At 44.1% G+C, this 13035-nt stretch overlaps 1 protein-coding gene across 2 annotated transcripts in view; it reads right to left on the reverse strand.

The window, feature by feature from the left end:
* Nucleotides 1-13035, reverse strand: part of DNAJC13 (DnaJ heat shock protein family (Hsp40) member C13) — a 1517524-nt gene that overhangs the window by 624652 nt on the left and 879837 nt on the right. The window lies entirely within an intron of this gene.

Below are 13035 nucleotides of genomic sequence, written 5' to 3' on the forward strand. Positions count from 1 at the left end.
CCATGAAGAATATTGACAATGGTGTGTTTAAGAAACTAGGGCCCTGAAGGGGAACAACCTTGACCCTAGAAACTTGTCCGCAGTGCTGGGAGGGTGGGTGGGTGGTAAGGAATTTGCAGCTAGATACATTCTCTACCAGATTAGGCATTACCAAAGGGAAGTAACTTGTCCATCTCATAGAGACATCCAGCCACTGAGTTCTTACCTTTGAATAGACACCCAAGCAATATCATCCCCGAAGAAAACTGAGGACATGTTTCAGACTAGAAAGCCCTGTAGGACTGAACAGGCAAAATGGCCGTTCCTGAGGACCAGACTGTCCAGGCAGTAATGCTTGGTAAACATGTGCAGGGATGTCCACGTTGCTGCTTGACAGATGTCGAGGACAGACACTCCGCGTGCTAATGCAGTGGTAGCAGCCTTAGCTCTGGTGGAATGATCTTAAGACTTCAAGAGGCTGCTTCTATGCCAGAGCGTAGCAAATCTTGATGCAGAGAACAACCCATTGGATGATGGTCCTCTTCTGCACCTCCTGACTTTTCTTCGCTCCCATGTACCCAACAAAGAGTTGGTTGGTCAGTCGGAACTCTTTTGTGCTGTCAAGGTAGAATGATCTTTTTGGGTCCAGATACTGGAGTCACTGCTATTCTTTAGAGGGATGCGGAGGAGCGTAGAAAGTGGGCAAGGTAACAGATTGTCCCACATAAAAAGGTGTTGCCACTTTCGAAAGGAAAGAGGTTCTAGTACGAAGTATCAACTTGTCTGGGAAAACCGTTAGAAATCGAGGTTTGGACGATCAAGCCTGCAACTTGCTAACCCTCCTGGCAGATGTGATTACCAGTAAAAACTTAATAGCTTCAGAAAACCCTCTGCTAGGATGGGAAGGGGAATGATCACACACAGATTTGAATGTGGAGGGCTTTATCAACAAGGAAATTCTTTTTTTCTCTAGAAGAATACAACAAAATAGACGTTGCACATGTGGACTGCCTTCCACCGTGTAGAACTGCATATGGGGGGGTGAGGGGGGGGGGGGGAGGGGAAGGCAGCCTTAAAAAAAGTCACATGAGAACTGAAATGGAGATTATAACTCCTGTGTAGATTTGAGAAAAGTGTAAAAGGGTGTTCGGGTAAAGTCATAGAACTCCTGTTACCTTACTTTTTGGTGAATTGGGCCCTTGGTGTTTTATCCCCCAACTACCCCAATGGTAAAATTTGCCATTTCCTGCGTCCAAACTCCTTTGCTCATATACACAACAGCAACCAAAACAGACTTTAGCAAAAAGTCCCCAAATCAGCTACCTTCCGCAGTCCATGCCAGCCATTTTACTTCCCTATGCCCACAATCTCCTTTGCTGTGTATGGTCATGCAAAATTGTCACATTCCTGCCAGCACCAAAGTTGTGCTGTTCTGGGGAACAGCGTTTTCAGAACCGCATCTCCATGTTTGCCTAACATCTTGGCAAGAATGTTCCCATCACACATCCTGGAGTGAGCTTGTTCATTATGAGAAGGAAAAAGAGCGATCTTTACTCTTTGGAGTGGGGTATTGGCTGCTCCAGGGTGCAATCCTACCACCCTGTTCTATTTGCACCACCAGCCTGAGACCTAAACTAATTTTCTTGTGATACCAACAGGTAACTTATCAAAATATACGAGGATGTTAAAGGGTAGTAACATATTGGCTTTTGGAGAGAAACTGCATTAGCTTTATCTTTAATGTTCATGAAGGAATTTCGAGGCAGCATTGGCCTGCTACCATGAATTGTGAGCATCTATGGCCAGACAATGTAATTTCAATCTATGCATGTCAAACTATCCAAAGCAGGTTATGAAAGGCATTCGGCTTGAACACCGATAGTGAAATGGCACCACACGACGTGTAGTAGTAGGGTACCCCCTGGGAACTCTTAATCACTAGGGAGTGGATGGTGCATCGTTTTCAATTTGTTAACAGCCTGTCAGGATAGCTTCCATCATACTGATATAACTGGGTTGATCAATTGGTTCAATCGATTGGCTGCAAGATCTTCATCAGTGTATGGTAGTTAGGTTCTTCTGAATGGTTTTAAAATTCCAGCACTTCAGGACTGTCTCTTAAAAGGAAACCTCAGTAGGAATAAAGGCTTATGATATACAGGTTAGTGCATGGAAAAATGCTATGAGGGATCACTCCTTTCATTTTTTTCTGAGCTGCTCCTCCTACATCGACCATCTGAATTGTTCAAAGCTGTCCCTTCTAGGAGAAGAGGGTGCAAAGTATATCTGATGTTTCGTAAACATTAACAAAAGTTTTTTAAGGATAAGGAAAGCAGATTATTCTGATCATTCCACGCACAAGACGGGACACAGAGAAGGACTTGGGTGAAAAGAACAATTTGGAGAGTGACTTCTTCAACCTCATCTTGTACCACGTACTATGTTTTTTGTTTCAGTCTCAATATGTTGAGGTAAAGACATCCTTGGGGGTCAAGAGGGATCGGTGTAAACAATGGATCCTGGCCCAAATACTACATTAAGTTGTGATGAGGGGTGAAGAGAGATATGAGGGCCTGAATCCTCCCAACAATTCGACGATCTGCAGTAAAAATATGGAAAAAAGACACAAATAGAGAAAAAGACAAAAATATAGTGCCTCTATACCAGATGTAATGCAATAGTAGCAAGCACAACAACATGAATTGACAAGTGAGGAAAGTGCTTGAATGAAGCCACTACCCTGCCTGAGTTGAAGGACAGTGAGTAGGTAATATTGGAATATAAAAACAGGAGATTTGGATAACGATAGAATGAATGAATGATTTATAAAGTTTGGCTGCTACTCAAATGTAAGTTTTAAGGTGCTAGAAGGCCATTACAGGACTAGAGACTGCAGCCAGCATAACCATTATATTCTGTGAAGAAACACTTTTTTAGAAACTTCCTGAAAAGTACAGGGGAGACGGCTCATCTGATTTATAATGATAGTTCATTCCAATACTTGGCCATTTATATGGCAAAGGAACAGCCATCCCCATGGCACATGCTGAAACCTAGATGGCTGAATGTAGAGAGCATTTAAGGATCAGAATGGGACGGGCTAGCATATAAGGCTTGACGAGATGCTGCAGATAAAGAAGGCCTTGCTTACGGAAGCCTTGGCATATTTTGGTAACAGCTTTAAAAGCAGTTCTGTCATGTATAAGAAACCTGTAGAGACTTTGGAGATGCAATGACATGGAACAGTGGTAAGGTGAGAATTAGTTAAGCTGCTGCATTATGCACAACTTGTAATTTGTGCGTCAGGAGTTAGTGAAGCTCTATAAACAATACATTAGCATATTTTAGTCTGGAAGAAATAGGAGCATGTACTACCAACACTGTATACTGTTATGTGTAATTTATGTTTTCTTTTGCTCATACAGAATATTTTTATATTTTTTATTAAAACAGCCTAAGAATCTCCCCCCCAAAAAAGTTGTCACTAATGTGGTTATGGTTAATACACAAAACCTAAAATTAATGACTTGGCAGAAGGTCAGGCCTTGCACTCAACCCCCAGCGTACACAGCCAGTCATTTGCAGTGGATTACATTTGTACAGAGATTTGGTGCAGGCCTGGTCTTCAGCCAGCCCTTACGAACAATCCCTGGAGCACATGGATGAAGAGTGAAACCAGAAGATTAAGTGCATGTGGGATCCATATGTTCATGGCTAAATTAGTTCCATGTACACTTATTTCCTTCATCTAGAATGACAATGCACGTGTATAATAACAATCCTATACCACTCTTAAGATTCCTCAATATTAATTGTTTAATCAGCTTTATTTTACTGAAAACTAAATAAGACATGATTTTATTAAATTTAGGCAGCAGCTTCAAACATGTTTTTTACTAAAATCTCAACAGCTGAACTTTTGAAGTTCTTTACAGCCTGGCTTTGAAACATGGATGTATGTGTGAGCTGCTCTTTATGTTTGATATGAAAAACAAAAAAAATACAAAATATAAAAAAAGTTATAAAAATAAATAAAAAATAAGTACTCCATTTACTAGTTCAATAAACATTTCCCTGTTAAAGTATCTGTTTCCAGGCCAACTGCATCAAAGTAAACATGCAATATAAAAAATACAAAATGAGTAAAACATGTAATTTGGTTCTGTACTGCTATCAGAGTTCAGGTTTGTATTTAGAAACTACCCTCATCAGCCTTGTGGTTTATTATCTGACCACAACACTTAATGGTAGTATAGGACCAAATTGCACAGCTACCAATCAATTATATATCATCTATAGAGTAAAAAAGTTAGGTTTGAAGTAATAATCAAGACAGGACTACATGTTAGGTTTAGTAACAGGTTAACAATGAAAGATTTTTTTGTATAGCGCATGGCTACCCGGAGGCATCCCAGCACTGTGGACGTAGCTAGAGAAGCGTATGGGGGGTTACGGAAATAGCCATGTCTTCAGGAGTTTGGGGATTTTCAGGTGATTGGCTTCCTGGCGGGTGGAGAGTGGAAGAGAGTTCCAGAACTTGGAGTTGTTGTAAAAGAAGAGGCGACCCCCTGTCCGGGACCTCTTGATTCTGGGAGTTTCAGTCGGGTGTAGCTCATCTGAGCGGAGACTTCTGGTGGCTTTATAATGTTTGATCAGATTTTTCAAGATGGGGGGACCTTTGTTCTGAAGGTTTCTATGCGCGATGCAGAGGACTTTGAAATATATTCTCTCCTGTATCGGGAGCCAGTGGAGCGATCTTAGGGCAGGCTTGGCTGAGCATCGTTTTTTTGTGCCCGTGAGGAGCCTTGCTGCTGAATTTTGAACCACTTGCAATTTGGAAATGACTGACTTGGGAGCGGCCAGATAAAGGACATTTCCATAGCCTAGTCTGGAGAGGATAAGAGCTTGGATCAGGAATTTTCTCATGTGGCAGGGTAAGAGAGGAAGTATTTTCCGTGCAGTTCGGAGCAGACCGTAGCAGGTGGCGGCAGTTTTCCTGGCTTGGGTTCTAAAAGTAAGGTCGTGGTCAAGCCAGAAGCCCAGGCTTTTTATTTCTTTTTTGGGCGCTGGTGCGGGCCCCAAGCCAGTCGGCCACAAAGTGTTAGGGTTAAAGATTGCACGGTTGCCCAGCAGCATGAGCTCCGTTTTGTCGCCGTTGAGCTTGAGGTGAGATGAGCTCATCCAGTCAGCGACTTCTTTGAGACAGGAGCACAGGTCCGTAGGGGACCGTTCCGCCTGGTTCAGTGATACGATTAACTGGGTGTCATTTGCATAGGTTACTAATGTAATTCCGAAAGGGGCTACTATCTCTGCCAGTGGGGACATTTACACGTTAAAGAGTGTGGGGCTCAGTGATGAGCCCTGGGGGACCCCACAATGCAACGGCACTTGTTGAGACCGGGTAGTACCTTCAAATACCTGGAAGAATCTATCTTCCAGGAATGATTTCAACCAGGCTAAGGCCGTGCCTGTCACTCCCATTTTTTTTAGACGGTGTACCGAAAAGCCATGGTTCACCGTGTTAAAGGCTGCACTTAGGTCCAGGAGAATGATGGCTGAGGAGCCTCCAGAGTCAAAAAAATTTCTAGCCTACTCTACCACCACTATCAGTGGAGTCTCTGTGCCCTGGCCAGGGCGAAAGCCTGTCTGAGAGGAGTGGAACAGTTCAGAGGTTTCAAGGTACGTGGAGAGTTGACAGTTTACATATTTTTCTGCGATTTTACTAATTCCAGGAAGTAAGGAGATGGGGTGATAGTTGCCCATCTCTATGGGGTCTAGGAGTGTTTTTTTTAGTAGCGCCCATACCATGGCTTTTTTCCAGTCTTGGGGGACTATACCCGATGTTAAAGAAGCGTTGATTACTTTGGTGATGGGGGCGAGGACAGTGGGTATTGCCGCCTTCAGGATGTTAAAAGGGGCGGGGTCCAGTGGAGAACCGCTTTTGATCGAATTTAGGATGGGAGGAAATAATTCCTCAGTGAGTGAAGCATGTCATTCTAGGCGATGGCTGATATTTTGAGGTTCTATTTTATGGGATTCGGGATGGTTTTAATTGTTATTGAATGGGAGCTGGTTGAGAATATTTAAAATTTTGGGGGGAAAAAAGCCTGCTAATTCTTCACATCGATGGCCAGACGGGTCAGGGGCTGTGGGTGGGTCAGGGACTTTCATGAGTTTATTTACGATCTGTAATATTTCTCTGGAGGAGTTAGAGGAAGATATAATTTTTTCCGCGTAATAAGCAGCCTGGGCTGCTTTTCGTGCCGTTTTGTAGGGGGTAATAGAGGAGCTATGTTCTAATTTTTTTTCACTTCCAAAGTCTTTCCTTCAAGCTCTTTCTAATTTTTTACATTGTTGTTTTACTTTACGAAGTTCCGGAGTAAACCAGGGGGATTTATTAGGGCCGCCTTTTTTTAGTATGGTTTTCCTGGGTAGTACTACGTCCAGCGCGTTTTCAATTCATGAGGAGAATTTTCTACAGGCTGCGGAGGGGTCAGGGTCGTGGGTCGATTCCAGTCCTCTACAATTTGGGCCAAAAGCGGGCTTGGATGCGTGATGGTAACGTTTGGGAGCCTGTAGTAATTGGGTGCCACATAAAAGGAACTAGGAAGTGGTCTGACCAGGGAAGAGGGACATGCTCCTTCCCTTTTAACTTAGTTATGTTAGAAAAAATCGGGTCAAGGAGATGACCTTTCGTACGTGTGGCTTGAAGAATCTTTAGATGCAGCTGGTAGGCTGCGAGATCGTGTGCTAAGTCGTAAGCAAATAAATGTGACTTACCCAGTAAACATCTGTTTGTAGAGTGTAGTGCTGTACATTCACATGCTATGGACACTACTGCCATCCAGTGCTGGCCTTACATATTTGCAAGTTGTTGCCCTTCAAATAAATATTTAGAATCACAGTATGTACTATGATTCCTCCCTTAGTAGGGAATGCAGATGGGCACCAATTTCAGGTTATACTGTTTTTCACACAGAGGGCGAGTGGGGGGTGAACGCAGCTTGGTACATTGTGGGTATTTTGAGTGTAAACTAGATGAAAAGAGGAGAGAGCTACAGCAGCCACAGGCTCTGGGAAGAAGGGCGGGCGCATTTGAATCTATAGCACTACATGCTAGGAACAGATACTTTAAAAAAAATATCAATTGGTTTAATGATTTTATTGAGTTTTATCGATGGTCAGTACAAATTATTGTAATGTTCGCAGGCACAATACATATCGCGGTTTAATATGCAATTGGCTCTTTCTGTTTCTTCCTCAGCTTATATAGTTTGTTCAGATTGTAAGTATTGTGCAAATGGCCCCATAACTCTCTTGGGAGTGAGGCTGCTGGCAACTCTTCTGTATAGGTTTCAAGTCCTTCCTTACACTATGCCATGTCGGTTATCCACTATTTGACCATTGCTACGTACTTGCTTCTCCAATTTATAGCAACACATCATTTTGCCAGCAGTAGGGCTATGGCCAACAATTTAAAGCTAGGTGGTTGTTTTGTTTTGTTGAGGTCCAAGAGACAGAGTTGTGGGGAGTTGGGCTGTGACTCTGTAAGTATGATTTCTAAGGTACTTGTCACTGGATCCCAATATCTCTGGCCTGGGGGGAAATGCCCACTTCACATGTAGAAAATCTGCCTTTGGGGTGCCGCAACGCACGCATCTGTCTACTGTCCATAGGCCGTATCTATGAAGCTGTGCCGGTGTATAGTATGTTTGTTGTAAGAATTTAGTAGTTTGGTGTGAGCATTTGTGTGAGTTCAGAGCACGGACTCCATTCCTCTATGGATAGAGGAACATCCAGCACACTATTCCATTTCACTAGTGTTTGATCGGTTTGTCTATGCCGTTCATGTTGGGGTGTGTTGTAGAGTTTGGTTATGAGGCTTTGGAGTTGTGAGCAGCACCTGTAGCGCATTATGAGAGTGTGGTTCTTGAGGGAATGTGGAGTAAGTGTCTTTGATCGCAGCACATAGCTTAAGGTATGCAAAAAGCATTAGTGGTGTGTGGGTCCCCTCTGGCAGTATCTCTGATGACATTGTAAATTGGCGTTTGTGAAACATGTCTACCATTTTACGCAAGCCCATTTCGTCCAGTAGCTACTGCGTTTTTTGCTCTTGGGTCACTGATATTTTTTGGATGGTGTATTAGCAGAATGGCGGTGCGTTTACCGGGAGTTTGTTATCCCTGAGCGCCAGCATATGCACGCTGCTATAGTACTGTCTACTGGGTCTATCACAGATCTTGGGGTGCCCTGCCTTGATTGTGATACAAGAGTGACTAATGGAGTCGGGTGGGCATTATCCATTTCTACAGCAACGTGCGGCAGATAACTGTGTGGGTGTATCCAATACTGTGCATATTGTAATTGGGCATAAAGGTAATATAGGTGTAAATCTGGAGCTCCGAACCCACCTTGGCAGTAAGGACGCGTAGAGCTCTTTCAACCCAATTCTAGGTTGTCGGCCTGCCCATGTAAGAGTGCTTATGCATGAGCATAGCTTCAAGAAGAACTGTTGTGAGAGAGCAGTAGGATATTTACAAATAGTTACAAGAATCACAGTAGCACTACCTTTTTTTGCGCGCTATCCTGTCTGCTAGTAACGTTGGCAGTCATATCCACCTGGCCACCTGGGCTCCGAGTTTTGTAAGGGCCTTTCCGTAATTCTCTCGAACCATCTGTTCTGGGTCTTGGTCTATTCAGATGCCCAGGTATTCGACCGGGTCTGCTTGCCATTGTAGGGGAGGAGTCCAATGGGAACTGCTGTGTGCAGGTTAGGGTGTCAGTGGGATTACTACTGATTTAGACCAATTTATACTCAGTCCAGAGTATCATTCAAAGCATGTGTATTCCTGTTATTAGTGGATTTAAATTATCTTCTGCATGTCGTATGTAAAGGACCATGTCATCTGCGTATAAGGAAATACTAATGGGTCATAGGCGGAATTATAGCACTACGTTTGCGTGTTTTTGTTGAATTTTACATGCCAGTGGTTCAAGGGCTAATGTCAATAATAATGGTGACAATGGACATCCTTGCCAAATTCATCTATGAATCTGCAATGGATTGGCAGTGTTCCTATTGATGCGAAGTCTAGCACATGGTTCTATACACAATAGTTGATTCCAGCGGAGCAATGTTTGTGTGAATCCCATTCTACGGAGGACAGTGAACATAAATGACCATTCCACTGAATCAAAAGCTTTGGCCACATCTAATAAAGCAGCAGCTGTGGGTAGTTCCGGATGCAATTGATGAAAGAGTGTGAATATAGTACATAGGTTGTGCGCTGTCAAATGCGTTGGAACAAATCCGGATTGGTCTTGTAATATTAGGTTTTGCATAAGGGGTTGTAGTTCGAGGGCCATTATTTTTGCCAATATTTTGGCATCTGTATTTATAAGGGACAGGGTCTATAAGATTTGCACTGATCTGGGTTTTTCTCTGGTTTAAGTAACGTTATTAATTGAGCCTCACATGGGGAGGGTGACAGCGATCCCTCCTCATAAGCCTCCTTGTACATCTCAAGCAAGTGGGGGGGTCAGTAAGTCACTGAATTCTTTATAAAATTCATTCAGAGACCATCTGTTACCGGGGCCTTGTTGTTTGGGAGGGCTTTTATTGCCTCTTGGATTTCGTCTCCTGTTATAGGTTGCATAAAATATTATCTGAGGGCATCAGAGAGCCAGGCGAGGGATATATCGTCAAGATATTCGTGAATATCATTTTCCGAAGAGGCCAGCTGTGTAGAATATAATTGTGTATAATATTCCACAAATCTCTCCATTATAGATGGTGTGTCATAATATGTCTTACTTTGTGCATCAGTGATCTGTATGATATGTGTAGGATTGAGGGAGGTTTGTATTCTAGCTGCCAGGGACTGAATCGGACGACCGCCTTCCCTGTAGTTCCATGCAACGTGTCTACGAGAAAGTTCTTTTACTTTGCTGTCTGCTTCGACCTGATAGTCAGTCATTTTGTTTCTGATATCAGCAAGTATTGCGATATTTGTTGTCTGTGCATATTCCTTCTCTTGTGTCTGGATTTAATTTTCTAACTTGTTCAGCTGCTGACGTATATCTTGTAATATACCAGCATGTTTGCCTACACAGTGTCCTCGTAGTGTTACCTTAAATGCCTCCCAAAGTGTTCATGCACTAGTAACTGTCTCGGAGTTGTGGTCAAAGAAGTCTATGATCGCATGTCTTACTCAGTTTTATAAACTTGGTCTAGCACAGCTGCCATTGGGAGCGCAATGCAAACTGACGGGGAGTGTGAGTAGGGAGTGTCAGCGGTAGGCAGCAGGTGCATGGTCGGATAGCGTCAGGGCAGATCTATTGAGGCTGTCCATGTGCTAACCCCTCGTGTTGCTATCCTGTAATCAATTCTTGACCATGTATTAAGTGCCGTAGAGGTGCGTGTGTCTTCTCGGGTTTCTCAACTGCCATAGATTAATAATTTCTTGCTTTCCATACCGTCCCTTAGACCTTTGGTCGCTTGCCTACCATATTTATCATTGCTCGTGGATCTATCTGTGTCTGGGTCTATGCATGTATTGAAATAACCCCCTCATAATATCTCGGCCCGGCGCTAGTTCCTGTAATTTTGCCCATATTTGTGCAAAAAATGCTGGATTGTCTGAGTTCGGGGCACATATGTTTATTAGTGTTCGCACCGTTCCACTTAAGTTCCCTGAACTATGATGTAGCGGCCCTGAGTGTCCATGAGTGTATAGCAGTGTAAATGGGGTGCCTTTTCTGACTAGTATCAGTACCCCACAGGCGTACGTGGAGTAGGAGGATGATATACGCGCGGACAACCACTGGGCGCCCGCGTTCAACGCGGTTGTATTAGTGAGGTGTGTTTCCTGAAGACAGGCCACCTGTATGTCTTGGTGGTCGAGATAAACTATCACCTGTCTAGTCTTCTGTGGATTATTTAATCCCCTTATGTTCCATGTGAGTAGTGTTAGAGATTTAGTGGTCTGTACCATATTACAGTCTAGTATCTTTCCGCAAGGTATGTGCTGACATCTTGTGGACGTTAACTGGTGGTGTGTCAGTCGTACTATTCGTGTCTGTGCCAATAACCATCATTTGAAACCTTTGCCCCTATCTACCCACCACCCTGCGCTGGAGACGTTCCCCATTGGTGCCCCCCCCCACCCTGCTCACTCCTGACCCTCGTCCCAAATAACAGGTTTAACTTGGTGTGGTATACACATGTGGGCAAGAGCAGCCGGCCGAAAGCCCCACATTTGATGTTTGTGGGGTGGCCGCTTGTCTATTAAAATGGTGTGTCAGTAGGGTATTTTCTATTCAACAGCTCTTAACTAATTCATTTGAATAGCCCTGGAAACCTTCTGCTCTCTTTTAATCAACTACACTGGGGTTGTTATGCAAAAATAATATACACCCATTCAGCATGTAAAATCCTCTTAAATCAAGTACCCCTCCTATCTTAAATAGGATTAGTTCAGTGTAGGTGAGTTGCCCATTCAGGAGTGCTATTCGGGGTTGGGGAGAGGTGTATAACATTAAGTACTAAGTGTGTGATGTTTAGTTCTTGAAGTTCCCTCTTCTAAGCCATAAATTGCTTCTTGGACCTGCATTGATAAGCCCGGGTAGGTGGAAATCCCTGAGCTTTCATATCTGAGTGTCCGTAGTTTCCTTGAGTGACGCAGTGCTGCATCCCGGTCTTTATAATTGAGAAATCTCTCTATAATAGTTTGGCGCTGTGCGCTTCAAGGAGGAGGTGTCACCAGCGATCTATGTGCTCTCTCCACTATGAACATTTCGGAGAAAGACTCTCTACATAGCAAGTCCATGAGGAGTTTTTCTGTGAATCTCTCCTTGTTGCCCGTATTTGTGGACTCTGCAATTCCTGTAATTCTGAGGTTATTGGCCGGGAGTGCGCTTCCAAGTCTTCTGCTTTGGACTGAAGCAGAGCCAGTGCTTTTTCCATTTTACTTTGGCGTTCCACAGCCGTATGCTAAGTGTCTTCTGTTTCAGACACCCTGAGTTCTACAGTAGCTAGGCGCTCTGCATGTTTTCTAACCTTTCTAACATTCGGTCAACGCGATACGTAAGAGAGTCTAGTTTGCCATCAATAGTGTTCAGGGCGGGATGCATTGCGGTAAGGATTTTCCGCAGATCACCCCCTAGTTCTGTTTCCTGATGGGTTGCGTTTGGGCTAGGGGCCTCCTGATCGTCGCGTCATAACAATGATGGTTTGCGCTGGTCAAAATGCAGCTTTGATTGCATTTTTCCCCATGTCAGCTACACTTTAGCTTCTGGCATGTTAGGAATAGCTTCGTCAGCCACTGGTGATGCTGTGGTAGTGTCTCTGATCTAGCGACACTGAGCCCATAGTGGAATAAGGTATTTTGGTCTCCTGCGAGGCTGTACATCCCGGGCGTTGCAGCACTGGTGTACTGTAGGTCAACTTCCTTTGGCCTACATGCATGGGTGGGGGCCTACTGTTATTTCCTCATGATCGTGTCAGATTACATGTGCCCAGCGTCCTGAGGTGTTTCTCTATTAACTGTACAGTATCCGCACTGCACGATACCAAGGAGAATACGTTATTACTATTAAACTTGGATGATTGTTAGTGCTGTGATAGGTGATATGGAGCATTCACCGTAGTGTTGGATGGTGACTTTATTTCGACCAGTTCTGATTGGAGGTCACCCACGTCAGAATATCTCATCGCCCTTGTTGCGGTCTGGGTGGCAGCCCAGGTCCGGGACGTGTTTCGTTTGTTGTTGCAGTTCAGGTGGCAGCAGAAGTTCTTGTCTCATCTAAGGTGGCTTACCCTTGTCCTTGAAAAAAGAGGGGGGGGTGGGACCGGGAGCCGATATTTATGCAGGTCCTTCACACATGGCTCCAATGAGAACGTGTCGACAAAGAGTATGCAGTTCCTAAAGGGTGGGAGGGAGAGTGGAAAAGACAGGTCTTTTTTCATGTTGCCCTCACACACCCCGAGGGGTGTAATGCTTCATCATTGGGCGTTGCTCCTCGTCGGGGCAGCGCTGCAATGCCCGACGGGTTCAC

Source organism: Lissotriton helveticus, chromosome 10 (assembly GCF_964261635.1).
Source record: "Lissotriton helveticus chromosome 10, aLisHel1.1, whole genome shotgun sequence".
In the NCBI taxonomy this organism is placed as follows: Eukaryota; Metazoa; Chordata; class Amphibia; order Caudata; family Salamandridae; genus Lissotriton; species Lissotriton helveticus.